General features: G+C 41.6%; 1 protein-coding gene across 2 annotated transcripts in view; it reads right to left on the bottom strand.

Moving 5' to 3' along the window:
* SLC36A1 (solute carrier family 36 member 1) overlaps window positions 1–8,417 on the bottom strand; it is a 48,936-nt gene extending 40,519 nt beyond the window's left edge. Inside the window, exon 1 of one of the 2 annotated variants that reach the window (XM_065918954.1) lies at window positions 8,294–8,417. The gene's annotated coding sequence lies outside the window, so the exon portion shown is untranslated. The remainder of the gene's footprint in view (window positions 1–8,293) is intronic. The other variant, XM_065918953.1, reaches the window with a different exon arrangement.
* Window positions 8,418–14,902: the final 6,485 nt, after the last annotated feature.

Here is a 14,902-nt window from a genome sequence, read left to right as displayed (position 1 = left end):
CCTGTGTGCCGCACCTATGACCTGGTGCAGCCAAATATATAAATAAAGATATTAAAATATATGTGTGTGTGTGTATGTGTGTGTATATACATACATACATACATACATACATACATACATATATATATGAAAGGCAGTATCCAGGAACTTCCCTGAGTCCTTGGTTCAGGGGTTAAGACTCCATGCTTCCGCTGCAGGGGTACCGGGTTCGAACCCTGTTCAGGGAACTAAGATCCTGCATGCTGCATGACAGCCAAAAAGAAAAAAAACAAAACAGGAGTTGTCCACATGGATCACTGGATCATTCTAGGAGATAGTGTATCTTATTCTTGGAAAGTTCCAAGCAGAAGCCCTTCTCAGAACTGCTAGGCAGGAAATGAAGCCTGTAGAAAGTGGGTGTGATCACTCTCTGGAGGTTACTTCCTTCTAGGGCTCTTCTGGCAACCAAGGCCTCCGCGTCTTTTCTCTAGCTATCCCCCCCTTACTGCTAGTCCTCTTGGCCACCCTGCCCTGAGCTCTCTGTGATGAAATCTGGTTTCCACCATCTACTGCTATAATTGCCAATTCCTGCCCTGTGGGAGTTTTAATAGACCTTGTTAACTGTCCAAATGAGGGATGTAATATTTAAGAGTTCAAAACAAGCTTGTTCTTCAGGTTCTTGAAGACAATAAACTGAGTTTATACAACATGTGTGGTCCATCAACACAAAGTAAAAAATCTCCATAAAATATTTAGATTCAAGAGAGTACTAAGTAAGAAAAGTCTGCATGTTGGGTGACATATATATATATATATATATATTATATATATATTCAAGTGTACATTCAAACCAAAATTGAATTGAAACATCAACTCTTTAAATAACCTTGATAAATGCTCTTCTTTTTCCTTATAGAAAAACTATTTTTAACTAAACAATAATTGCTATTTTATGGTCTTTTCTCACTTATTTCATATCTACTCTTCCTTAAATCAATGCAGTATACATACAAATGATGTTTAGTTGTAACACAATGGTCCATCACGATATTAACAAAATAATTTGCTTCACTAGCTCCCAGTGAAATTTTGAGCTTCTGCTTCTTTCAATGACTATCTTATATCATAGCTAAAAAATTCCCACACATAATTTTTAATTTTCAAGTCATATCCTTGGAGTAGAGTTAGGTAAATAGGTTTTTTAAATGGTTTTACTACACAAATGATTGAACTAACCTAAAGTGTCACTAGCAATATATGGACATGCCTATCTCTTCATAACCCTGCCAATATTGGATTTTATTTCTTTTTTTTTTTTGGCCATACTACATGGCTTGTGGGATCTTAGTTCCCCAACCAGGGACTGAACCCGGGCCCTCATAGTGAAAGTGCTGAGTCTTAACCACTGGACAACCAGGGAATTCATGGATAGTATCATTTTTATTTCTGATATTTCTGATGAATGAGTGTCTCCTTGTATTTATTTTATTTTACATTTCTTTAATTTCCGAAAACAGACAACTGATAATCAAGACTTTAAGAGCATCTTTCCCCCACCTATCAGACTCATAGTTTTGAAAATACTTAACTCATTTTTGAACTCACTTTTGAAAATCTAAAATGTTCTTAAGATAGCTATTTAAGAGTTCAGTGATAGGATTTTACTGGTGGTCCAGTGGTTAGGACTCCTTGAATTTCCAGTGTAGGCAGTGCCAGTTCAATCCCTAGTCAGGGGGCTAAGATTCCACATGCAGCACAGCAGATTGGCCAAATTTAATTTACTGATTAAATTCTATTCCAAATTTCAGTATAATACACAGGATGACTTACAACAAGGAGAATCCATTTATATGAGTTTGTAGGTCTCTTTTGGGGCACACAGGAAAGTCAAGGAGGGGGAAAGAGAAGAGGCCAGGAAAGGCACTACAAGTGTCAGTTCGCTTCATTACCAAAAGCCAAACAATACTCCTAAGGGGGACTCGTAAACACATAAAAATATTATCCACTAAAAACTATTAAAACTAATAAATTCAGCAAACTTTCAGGATATAAGATCCATATACAAAAATCAGTTGTATTCCTATACACTTTCAGTGAACAATGTGAAAACAAACTTGAGAAAACAGTTCCATTTACAACAGCAACAAAAAGAATCAAATATTTAGGAAGAAATTTAGCCAAGTAGGTGTAAACTTGTACATGAAAACTATAAAACACTGTTGAGAGAAATTATAGAAGACCTAAGTAAATGAGAAAACATCCCAATATTCATGAACTAGAAGATTTAACACTATTAAGACGGCAACATTCCCTAAACTGATGTACAGATTCAGTTGAATCCCTATCAAAATCCCAGCTCCCTTTTTGCAAAAATTGATAAGCCAATTCTAAAATCCATATGGAAATTCAAAAGGTCTAAAACAGCCAAAACAAATCTGGAAAAAAGAAAAAAAGCTGGAGGACTTTCCAATTGCATAACAATACAAAGCTACAGTAGTAACCTCAAGGCAATACAATATTAGCATAAGGACAGATCAACTGAACAGAATTGACAGTCCAAAAATAAACTCTATACCTAGGTCAAGTGATTTTTGACAAGGGTGCCAAAACAATTCAATGGAGGAAAAAATAGTCTTTTCAACAACTAACACTGGGACAACTAGAAATACACGTGCAAAAAAAGGAACTGGAACTCTACTTCCCACCATATATAAAACTTAACTCCAAATAGGACTTTCCTGGCAGTCCACTGGTTAAGACTCTGTGCTTCCAATGCAGAAGTCACTGGTTCAATCCCTGGTCAGAGAACTAAGATTTCATATGCCACTCAGCATGGCCCCCCACCCCCAGAAAAAAAATTCAAAATAGATCAAAAACCTACATGTAAAGGTTAAAACTATAAAAACTCTTAGAAGAAAACATAAGCATAAACCATTGCGACCATGAATTAAGCAGTTTCTCACATATGACAGCAAGAAACACAAGAAAAAAATAGATAAATTAGACCTAATCAAACTTTAAAACGTTTATGCCTCAAAGGATACCACCAAGAAGGTGAAAAACAACCCACAGAATAGGAAAAATTTTCTATTAATTATATTTCTGATGAGGGACTTGTGCCCAGAACATATGAACAACTATTATAATTCAATAATAAAATGAAACCTAATTTAAAAATGGGCAAAGGACCTGAATAGCTGTTTCACAGATGTGAAAAAAGCCAATAAACATATGAAAAGATACTCAATATCTTCAGCCATCAGGTAAATGAGAAACAAATATCACAATGAGGTATCACTTCACATCCACCAGGATGGCTAAAATCAAAGACAAGTAACAGCAAGTACTGGCAAAGATGCACAGAAGTTGTAGGGAATCATCTCTTACACTGCTGATGAGAAAGTAAAACGGTGCAGTCACTTTGGAAAACAGTCTGGCAGTTCCTTGAAAGGCTAAACATAGTTACCATGAAGAGACGTGATAGTGTTAGTCGCTCAGTCATGTCAGATGCTGTGCGACCCCATGGACTGTACTGTAGCCTGCCAGGCCCCTCTGTCCGTGGGATTCTGCAGGCAAGAATACTCGGCTGGGTTGCCATTTTCTTCTCCAGGGGATCTTCCTGAGTCAGGGATTGAACCCGGGCCTCTTGCATTGCAGGCAGATTCTTTACTGTCTAAGCCACCAGGGAAGCCCATAGTTACCATATGACCCAGTAATTTTGGCTGTTAGGGATAATGCTGCTATGAACATCTTTGGGTACATTTTTATACAGGCATACATTTTCATTTTGGTATGTACCTAGGAGTGGTGGACAGGACCCAGCAATTCCACTCCTAGATACATACCAAAATGAAATGTATGTCCATAGAAAAATGTATACACAAATATTCATAGCAGCATTATTCGTATTAGCCAAAAAATGAGGGGAAAAAAACCTGATGAGTGGATAAATGAAAAGTGATATATCCATACAACGGATTATTACTTAGCAAAAAAAAGAAAGATATGAAATACTGATAGATGCTACAACATGGAAGAACCTTGAAGACATTATTCTAAGGGGAAGAAGTCAGTCACAAAGGAACATTTGGGAGTTGGGAGGGATTAAGGGGTGACGGCTAAAGGGTTGAGTTTCTTTGGGGGTGATGAAATGTTCTGAAAATGACTGTTGCACAACTTTGTGAATTCAATAGAAAAGCTGTTGAACTGTATGCTTTAAATGGTTGAATAGTATGCTGTGTGAATTATATCTCAATAAAACTGCTAAAACAAACAAACTGATCTCTGGGACCAATCTGATTCAGCCTCAGCATTTAACAGGCTTCTTAGACAATCCTGATTACAGGCAGATTTATATAAAGCTCTCAAAAAAAAAAAAAAAAGATATATATATATATAATCTTATTATGATAGGTACACCCCAGGCCTCATCTCCTACCAAAGTTTATGGATTGGTGATATATGCAGATTAAAAGTACTACTATTATTATAAAACAATTACATTTTCTAGAACCCAGAGAAGCAATGAATTCTCTAGATATACGTTCTCTTCTCCACTGCTGGAGTTCCAAAAACACGAACAAAGACATACACTGTTTTCCTATATGTGGTCTAGAGGGAGGGAAGTAAAAATGTCTGGCATGCACATGATTTGTTTTCGAGGACATGGGATAGTACTCCATCTGATCTACCACAGAATCACTTCCCCTGACTTGAGACTCCTGCCTGAGAAAGTGGTGCATGGGCAGTCACGAAACAGCTGCTGACCTCAGCAGGCTCTGCACAGGAGCAGCTGAATGAGCAAACACACTGACTTTTTACTCACCATCATAAAAATCTCTAAACATTAGCACCAGGCATGACTGACAGGTGACCAAGCTCCAGCTTCCCAGTTACAGATGAGAACACCAAGGTTTCAGCTGGTTAACAGTTTGGGATCAGAACCCAGCATGCCAGATTCCTAGGCCAGTGTTCTTTCTAACACACCACCTAGTCTCCCTAAAATCTCCCTGGGAACAGAACTCAGGCAGGATTAAGTCTACAGGGGGAATCCCACATAACAAAAAGTACATGAGATCAGAGCCTAGTTATGTGACCATAATCTCCTTTTGTCTTACTTTCCTCATCTGAAAAATGTTATCAATAACACTTGTATCACAATATTGTTACGAATGTAGAAGTAAAAAATGTTAAATATGTTGCTTGGAGCATAATGGACCCTTATTAATGGTAGCAACTATGTTATTACTATAGAGAAGGAAGTTCAAGGCAGGGAGTCACTACACAAATAAAGTGCCACAGGACTTCCTCCATCCTATCACTCTGGAGAGCTGAGCCAGGTCTCCATCTCAGAAACAGTGCTCTATCTGCCGAGAGCATCCCAGTAACCCATGGAGACAGAATGCTGGACTTCACGGTAAAGGGAAAGCACAGAGGAATCTTTCCTACTAGAGAGGATCATTGAGAATTGGCCCTGGGTGTCAAAGATTCCAAGAGAAATGTCTGGGAGAAAAGAGCAGAGAGAGCACCAAATACAGCATCAGGAACCTACACTTTTTAGTATATGCAGAATGCCCTATCCAGTGGACCCCACACTCATTAAATAGAAGCTAGCTTTCTGTGCTCAGACCCAGTTAGGTCTGGCCAAAGGAAGGAGGTACAGGATTCATCCAAGATCTGAGTTAAGACTCAATGTGAACTTCCTCTCTGGGAAAAAGAGAAATGCTAGCCTAGGGCTTAGGGGGTAGTCACATACTTCTCAAAGAAATTATGAGGACTAGTCAGCAAAAGTAGAAACCAAAGTCCATTCACTCAGCCCAGTTCTAGGATCTTACTCCAAGTCAGGGTGGAAAGAAAGGAATATATCATTAACAGTAATGTCTCCTCAGCATCTAATCCTGGAAGAGGTATCAAGAACTTAAAGAACTGAGACACTCAGTGGGGAAGGGAGGAGGGAGAGAGAAAAAAAAGAAAACGCAGAAGCATTTAACATGAGAATTGTTATCTAAGCAAAGAGAAAAATAAAGCATGCACAAAAGTGGACCCCCTGCTCCACTAACTCTACCTCACATCCCACCTGCTAACAAGTCCAGTCCTAGAATTTCATATAACCTCAGAGCTAGAAGAAACTTAAAATTCTTGTCTGATCCTCTGCCTACCACATTCCCAAAAGTAATTGCCCAGTGACAATGACCTCTAGTGATAGGGACTGTCATACTCTGTGTTGCAACATGCTAGAGCACCACTTCTTTTAAAAGTTCTTATTCTCACCCAACGGGGAGGGAAATGGCAACCCACTCCAGTATTCTTGCCTGGAGAACCCCGTGGACAGAGAAGCCTGGTGGGCTGCTGTCCGTGGGGGTCGCAGAGTCGGACACGACTGAAGCAACTTAGCATGCATGCATGTATTGGAGAAGGAAATGGCAGTCCACTCCAGTGTTCTTGCCTGGAGAATCCCAGGGACAGAGGAGCCTGGTGGGTTGCCGTCTACGGGGTCGCACAGGGTTGGACACGACTGAAGCAACTTAGCAGCAGCATTCTCACCCCAAAACCACTTCTCTTACGGTATTTCCATCCACTGGTCTTAGTTGTCATCTCTGGAACACTACAAAAGAAATGGAATCAGCCTCCTTATACTGCCTTTAAAATAGATAAAGTTCTGAGCACTTCAAGCTGCCACAGGAATGAGGCCAAATGAACAGATACATGCTTCAAAGGGAAAACAAGGACTCAAGAGCAGACAATTATAAATGGCACAATCAGAAAACAAAGGGAGAGGGACTTAATATCATCATCAGAGCAGGCTCTGTTGCATAAGGCCTCCACCCCAGTCTCAAACTCAGAGCAATGATCAAGCCTTTGGTGTCCTCTTGACTTCAAGAACACCTTTTAAAAAACCACATTCTAAACATACAATCATGTTAATTACTGTTAAATAGGCTCTCAACAAGAATCAAAGAGGCCCTTGATCATACTTAAAATAATAAAAGCCAAAATCATTTTCAGCTGTCAGCATTTAGCTTAGATATAATATAAACAGGAAGAAAAAGGAGGTGGATTTCATGGCAACCTACAAACAAGTAGGGAAATTGCTTCCTGGACAACTGTATTAAGAAACAAACGGAGGGGGGAGGTAGGATCTCTCCGGTTAGAAAACAGACTGAGATACAGATAATGTCAGAGCAGAAAGAGACCTTAGGGATTCCACCCCATCACTGTACAGGCTGGGAAACCTAAACCCAAGCAAGGACGGGAGTCATCTCAGGTTGCAAAGCAAGTGTCAGAACTAGAACAAAATCTCCTAATTCCCCAATCTCGGTTCTTTCCATTACACCAAACTATCTTCTTTCAGCAAGCCTCAAATAACTGCAAAACATTCATCGGAATAGCCAGCATTCCCCAAATCTGACAAGCTACATTAAAAACAAAGCAAAGGTCTTGACATTCTTCAAGTTAAATGCCAGCGTTCTCCACAACCTCAGCTGGGAGCCGCCTACCCTCCCAAGAGCATACTCTGCTTCTTATTTCACATTTTGGGATGACTTACACAAAATTGCAGGACGGTTAACAACAAAACCTACAGAATGATGAGTTTGCAGAAAAATCGGGGAACAGTGAATGAGGGAACCACACCCAGAGCCAAGCTGATCCAGCGGCAATAGAGAATGCAAAGCTGACAGGGGGAGAAGAACGAACGAAGGAAAAGGGTGTTAGGTGGTGTTTTTTTTCACCTGTCAAATTTTCTGTTGGAGGCAGTGTGGTGAAAAGCAAAAAGCCGCTGGAGTTCAGGGAGACTCGGATTCTAGTCGCAGGGCTGCGACTAACTCACTGGATGACCTTAGGCAACCCCTGCCTTTCCTTGGACCTCGATTTCCTCAACAGCTCTAGAAAGTGACTGCAAAAAATAATTTCCCAGAGTCCTGGTAGTTCCGGCATTCTATGACCCAAAGACCGGCTATCAGCAATCTCCCAGCAGGGCTCCCGCAACTGCCGGGTCACCTCCCCGCGATGTCTGGACCACTGTAGAAAGCGCAGCAGAAGCCCTAGGTGATCCTTCCCATCTCGGGACCTGTTCCCACACCTGTCAAACAGGATGGGGAGGTCAAAGGAGACAGCACGAAGAACACCCCTCATCCGGGCGGGGTGCCCACAACGCACCGCAGCTGCCACCGGGGAGTCGAGGAGACTAGGACTCGCAGCCCAGGCCGGTCGGTGCCAGACCCGGAGCATCTGCTGAACCCGGAGGAAGGCGACTTGGGTCCAGCAGAAGGCGACCACCCGCCGCCAGCCCCAGCCCATCAGCGCGCGGACTTACCGCTTGGGTTCCGACTCCAGCTCTGGCTCCCACTTCGGTGCAGCAGCCCACCAGTCCACCAGTTCCTGCCTCAGCTCGAAGCCCTAGCCATCCCCACCCTCCGCTGCCCAAGCAGCCGCTTCCGGGCCCGTCACGTGACCCAGGCGCTCAAACCCTAGGCCCGGGTCACGTGCTCCCGCGGGCGGCTACACCTCCCCTCTCGTGGGCTCGGCTTCGCAGCACCACCTGGCGACTGGGAACTGAAACTGCGGGAACGACGGTACTCTGGGAGTTGGGACTCAGCCGGGCGTCGAACATCTGAGCACCAGGCGCGAGCCCACCGTCGCAGAGCACAGTCACCTGAGCTGTGGGCTTGTGGAAGGTGGCTCAGTTTTCCGCCGGACTTTCTTTAAGACGTTTCAATGAGCATATGTTGCTTTTATGAATGAGAAATAATACATCTTTTCAAAACTTTAGTCATATTTTTAAACTTCTGCCAAACATGTGGTGGCGACCGGAAGTGGGACTCGAGGTAAGGCCAATTCTTTTTTAATATATTTAAAAAATTTAAGTAACATTTTTGAATGACAACTTTTCAGTATGTTTGAGGTGTATGTCTTATCTACGCTTTTCTTTTACTTTAAAAACTTTGTTAGATAAACAAAACCAATAGAAAAAAAATTTCTTTAAAAATTTAAAGATTTTAAAATTTTTACTTTAAACTTAAAAAGTTAAAGATTTAACTTTAAAAAGATTTACTCAGAGAAACAAACCCACAAACTATTAATACAACTACAAAATGAATAAATCTTAATTATACTGAAAGAAGTCAGAAAAAAAACATTGTGTTTATATAATCTAGAAAATTTAAAATAATCTACACTGACAGAAAACACATCAGTGGTTGCCTGGGAATGGTTGTTGAGGTCAGGAGAGAAGAAAGTGATTATAAAGGGACATAAGGAAACTTTCCAGGTAATATATACCGTCCATTATCTTGACTGTGGTAATAGTGTCACTCTGGTGAATATACATGTTGAAAGTTATCAAGTTATACACTTTAAATTTGTGCAGTTTATTGTATAAAGCTGTTAAAATATTCAGTAAAAATTATAAGTAGAGTGGTGGGGCCTGAGGAGGGGACTTACGGCAGGGAAGCAGCTTCGCAGAGACCATGGCAGAGGGCGGGAGCCACCAAGATCCTGTGGCAGCACTGTGAAAGGCTGGGAAGCATTGCACACCCCTCTCTCGGTGGCCGCGCTTCCTGGGCCTGGACAATAAAGTCGAGGAGCCAGAGGAGAGAAAAGGCGGGGACCAGAGCCTGGCCGGCAGCGGACCATGCAGACAGCAAAAGGGCCCCATGGTGGCCAGCGGCAGCTGGGCCAGAAGCCCTCCGCTCTTGGCTGCCTCCAGCTCAGCTCTAGGCTTCCCAAGACCCCTTTCCCATGGATTCCAGCAAGGCCTTTGCCCCGACCCTGGCAGCACGTTGACCAACACCTGGTGGCCAGTGAAGGTTTACAGGCTCAACAACCATGAGCAGTGGGACAACCAGGGCTCTGGGCATGTCGTCCAGTTGTGTGGTGTGGCTGAGGGCATGTCCGTGCTAGTCTGGGCCACTGGAAGAGGGAATGGCGAACCACTTCAGTATTCTTGCCTCAAGAACCCCATGAACACAAGGAAAAGGCAAAAAGTTAGGACCCCGGGAGATGAACTCCCCCGGTCGGTAGGTGCCCAATATGCTGCTGGAGAAGAGTGGAAAATCAATGGAGAAACCGCAGAAACAATGAAGAGACAGAGCAAAAGAGGAAAAAACACCCAGTTGTGGATGTGACTGGTGATGGAAATAAAGTCTGATGCTGTAAAGAACAATATTGCATAGGAACCTAGAATATTAGGTCCGTGAATCAAGGTAAATTAGAAGTGGTCAAACAGGAGATGGCAAGAGTGAACATTGACATTTTAGGAATCAGTGAACTAAAATGGATGGGAATGGGCAAATTTAATTCAGATGACCATTATATCTACTACTGTGGACAAGAGTTCCCTAAAAGAAATGGAATAACCCTCATAGTCAACAAAAGAGTCCAAAGTGCAGTAGTTGGGTTCAGTCTCAAAAAGGACAGAATGATCTTGGCTCCTTTCCAAGGCAAACCATTCAGTATCACAGTAATCCAACCACTGATGTAGAAGAAGCTGAAGTTGAATGATTCTTTGAAGACCTACAGGACCTTCTAGAACTAACACCAAAAAAGAGGTCCTTTTCATTATAAAGAAAGAGAAAGTGTTAGTCACTTAGCTGTGTCCAACTCTATGACCCTATGGACTGTAGCCCACCAGGCTCCCCTGTCCATGGGATTTTCCAGGCAAGAATACTGGAGTGGGTTGCTCTTTCCTTCTCCATAGGATCTTCTTGACCCAGGGATCGAACCTGGGTCTCCTACATTGCAGGCAGGTTCTTTACCATCTGAGCCACCAGGGAAGCCCCATCATAGGGGACTGGATGCAAAAGTAGGAAGTCAAGAGATACCTAGAGTAACAAGCGAGTTTGGCCTTCGAATACAAAATGAAGCAGGGCAAAGGCTGATAGTTTTGCCTAGACAATGCACTGGTCCCCTAGCAAACACCTCTTTCAACTACACAAGAGAGGACCAGATGGTCAATACTGAAATCAGATTGATTATATTCTTTGCAGTTGAAGATGGAGAAGCTCTATACAGTCAGCAAAAACATGTAATACAGTAACATGTTCTTATTAAAAATGTTAGACAATATATGACTCTGTAAACTGAAAATTCCTCTTTTCCCAAATTCGCTCTCCTCTTCAAAGATTTATAGTTACCATCATGTTACTGTTGTTTTCTAAACACTATGCTATGTATTTATAGAAATATCTATGTATAGGCATATACAGATTGTGGTGTTAAAATTTAGAATCATGAATACTAGTACTTACTGTTTTGCTTAAGTTTTTACTCTTCACTGTTTGCACTGTTTAAATTATTTCATAAACATATACTACTTTACATATATATGTTCAAAATCTCTATGTGTTCTATAAACTATATGCTTTTAAAAATCTACTCTGGTTGGTTCATTTCACCAGGGAAAAAGAAAAGAATGTAGATTTATGCTCAGTCAAAATAAGAGGATGAATGAGTTCATCCCATCCCTGGTAGAACTCCCCAGTTCATTGACTACTCAGTGCCAGGAGCTATGCTTGAAATGCTGCTGAGCCCAAGTCCAGAATGCCTCTTTTAGGTCACCTCTGGGCCTCAAACTTCATTTATTCTATGATTCCTTCTAGTATTTTACCCAGAAAGACAGAACTTATTGGAATTACTGATGCAAGTGGAAATTTGCCTTCCCCATCTGCACCTGGGAGGCCTTGACTGTAGATAAGATTCTTCCTCCCATGATGACTACTACACCCTTATTACAGAGACTCTCGATAAAAGGCTGCACAATTTTCAGATACTGTTAGGACTCTATCAGCCTTAATCATTGGTGGTAGTTCGGTCACTGAGTCTGTCCAACTTTTGTGACCCCATAAACTGTAGCCTGCCAGTCTCCTCTGTCCATAGGATTACCTAGGCAAGAATACTGGAGCATGTTGCCCTTTCCTTCACCAAGGGATCTTCCCAAATCAGGGATTGAACCTGGGTCTCCTGCCTGTGAATTCCAAGCACCTTCTTTAAAAACAGCCACTAGAGAAGCCCAGCCTTATCATTGCATGCATGCTAAGTCACTTCAGTCGTGTCTGATTCTTTGCGACCCCGTGGACTGTAGCCCACCAGGATTCTCTGTCAATGGAATTCTCCAGCAAGAATTCTGGAATGGGGTGCCATTTCCTTCTCCAGAGGGTCTTCTGGACCCAAGGACTGAACCCGCATCACTTATGTCTCCTGCATTGGCAGCCGGGTTCTTTACCATTAGCGCCATCTGGGAAGCCCAACCTTATCATTATGAAGCCCTAATTAGAAATTAGTGACTTCCGTGGTGTCCAGTGGATAAGAATCCATCTGCCAATGCAAGGGATATGGGTTTGATCCCTGGACTAGGGACTAAGATCCCACATGCTTCGGGCAGCTAAGCCCATGAGTCACAGCTACTGAGCTTGTGCTTCCTAAAGCCCCTGCTCTGCAACAAGAGAAGCCATTACAATGAAAAACCCATGCACCACAACTAGAGAGTAGCCCTCTCTCAGTGCAAATAGAGAAAGCCCGTGATTAGCAAGGAAGAGCCCGTGTGCCACAAAGAAGACTGAGCGCAACCAAAAATAAAATGAAAGAAAGAGAGAAACTAGCACACAACAGCATATCTCTATATCTTTGCCAGATAACCCTTATCTTTGCCAGGTAACTTTTCCCCAATCTCTACAAATCTCTATCTCTGCTCCCACTGTTTACTCAAAAAATAAAGATTTCCAATGCAAAATGGATTTGTAAATAACTGTTTTGACTCTTACAAACTATTTTAAAAGCAAAAAGGAAAAAACTTTGCAAATTCTTTTTCAACAAAACTAGAAGAGAAACAGAATCCACAAATACCAAAATACATGTAAGGGCATGGAAAGTACCTGAGACTAGACAGAAACTATGCAAGAGAAAGGAAAAGAAACTCAGGAGTGAAGAGACTGATGGGGGTTGGGGGTGGGGGTAGATCTTAGGAAAGCATCAGTAAAAACTTTCTGAAAGCGAAAAGCTCACTCAGAGTTGCACAGCTATATCCCTTTTGTCTGAAACAATGTGCATGGACAGTTTAGCAAAACTAACAACAAAAACTCTCCTAAACCTTGTTTGGATGGGGAAGGCAAAGAAGATGAGGACAACAGAAAGAATTGCACAGATGAGCCAGATTTGCAGCAGTCCGTCTGCAGCAACAGAGAAGACAAGGCAGGAAATACATTCGTTGATGAGGATGTGGAGCAACTGGGACTCTCATCCATTCCTGGTGGGAGTGTACAATAGTGCAACCACTTTGGGAAACTCTTTTATAGGTTTTTTTTTTAAATTAAGTTAAACACATACCTATCCCATGATGGAGCAGTTTCACTCTTAGATATTTACCCAAGAAAAATAGAAATATCCATTCTGGGACGAGGGCCTGGTGCCTTGGATGGAAAATTTAAGAAGGGACTCACTTCCAGGGTGATGCAAGTGCAGAGTTGGCACTTACATGTACGTAAGAGTGAGGGCCTCCTTAAATTTTGTGACCTAGGTTTTCTGGCTTGCCTCACTCTAGTCCTGGCTGTGATCCACACAAAGAACTTGTCCTCATGTGTTCACAGAAACAGCTTAATAAAACTAAATTAGTATCAACTCAAATATTTATCAATAAATGAATTGTTAAGTAAATTGTAGCATAAATAGCAGAAAGGAACTACCGATATATGCAAAAATGTGGTGAATCTCATTATGCCAAGTGAAAGAAGTCAGGCACAAAAGACTACATGCTATGTGATTTATTTATATAATTATATAGAATGAGCAAAAACTAATCTAGTGGCAGAAAGCTAATGAGTGGTTGGTTGGGATTTGTGGGGTGGGGACTGACAGCAAAGGGACACAAGAGCTTTCTGGCACCGTGATAAAATTCTACAGCTTGATTGGGATGATGGCTGCAAAGTCTTATACATTTGTCAAAAGCCATTACCTAGACAATTAAAATATGTTAACTTTTTGTATTTAAAAGGTTAATTTTAAAATTTTAAAGAGATTATCAGGTACCTGAGAAAAGCCTCTAAGAAGCATACTCAAATACAACCTTTGAAGAAACTGTGCAAAACATAGAAGCACAAACTGTGGTCCCTGAACCAGCAGTATCAGCATCACCTGGGAACAAAATGGAAATATAAATCTGGTGTCCCACTCCACACTTACTATATCACAAACTCCAGGTGTGGGACCCAGCAATCTTATGTTTCAATCAGCCCTGCAGGTGATTCTCATGCTCCCTCAAGTCAGAGAAACGCTACCCTAAAAAATCCTCAGAGGAGATGTTGCAATCATGAAATTAAAAACAATGTGCTTCTGTTTAAAACAGCCAGGACATGGAGGCAACCTAGATGTCCATCAGCAGACGAATGGATAAGAAAGCTGTGGTACATATACACAATGGAATACTACTCAGCTGTTAAAAAGAATGCATTTGTATCAGTTCTAATGAGATGGATGAAACTGGAGCCTATTATACAGAGCGAAGTCAGTCAGAAAGAAAAACACCAGTACAGTATTTTAACACATATATGTGGAATTTAGAAAAATGGTAACGATGACCCTATATGCGAGACAGCAAAAGAGACACAGATGTAAAGAATAGACTTTTGTACTCTGTGGGAGAAGGTGAGGGTGGAATGATTTGAGAGAATAGCATCAAAACAAGTATATTATTATATGTGAAATAGATCGCCAGTCTAGGTTCGATGCATGAGACAAGGTGCTCAGGACTGGTGTACTGGAATGACCCTGAGAGATGGGATGGGGAGGGAGGTGAGAGGGAGGTTCAGGATGGGGAACACATGTACACCTATGGCTGACTCATGTGAATGTATGGCAAAAACCACCACAATATTGTAAAGTAATTAGCCTCCAATTAAATAAATTTTTTAAAAAGTAAAAAAAACTTTAAAAA

The sequence above is a fragment of the Muntiacus reevesi genome, chromosome 1 (genome assembly GCF_963930625.1).
Source record: "Muntiacus reevesi chromosome 1, mMunRee1.1, whole genome shotgun sequence".
NCBI classification, from domain to species: domain Eukaryota; kingdom Metazoa; phylum Chordata; class Mammalia; order Artiodactyla; family Cervidae; genus Muntiacus; species Muntiacus reevesi.
This window is presented reverse-complemented; position numbering and strand designations above follow the sequence as displayed.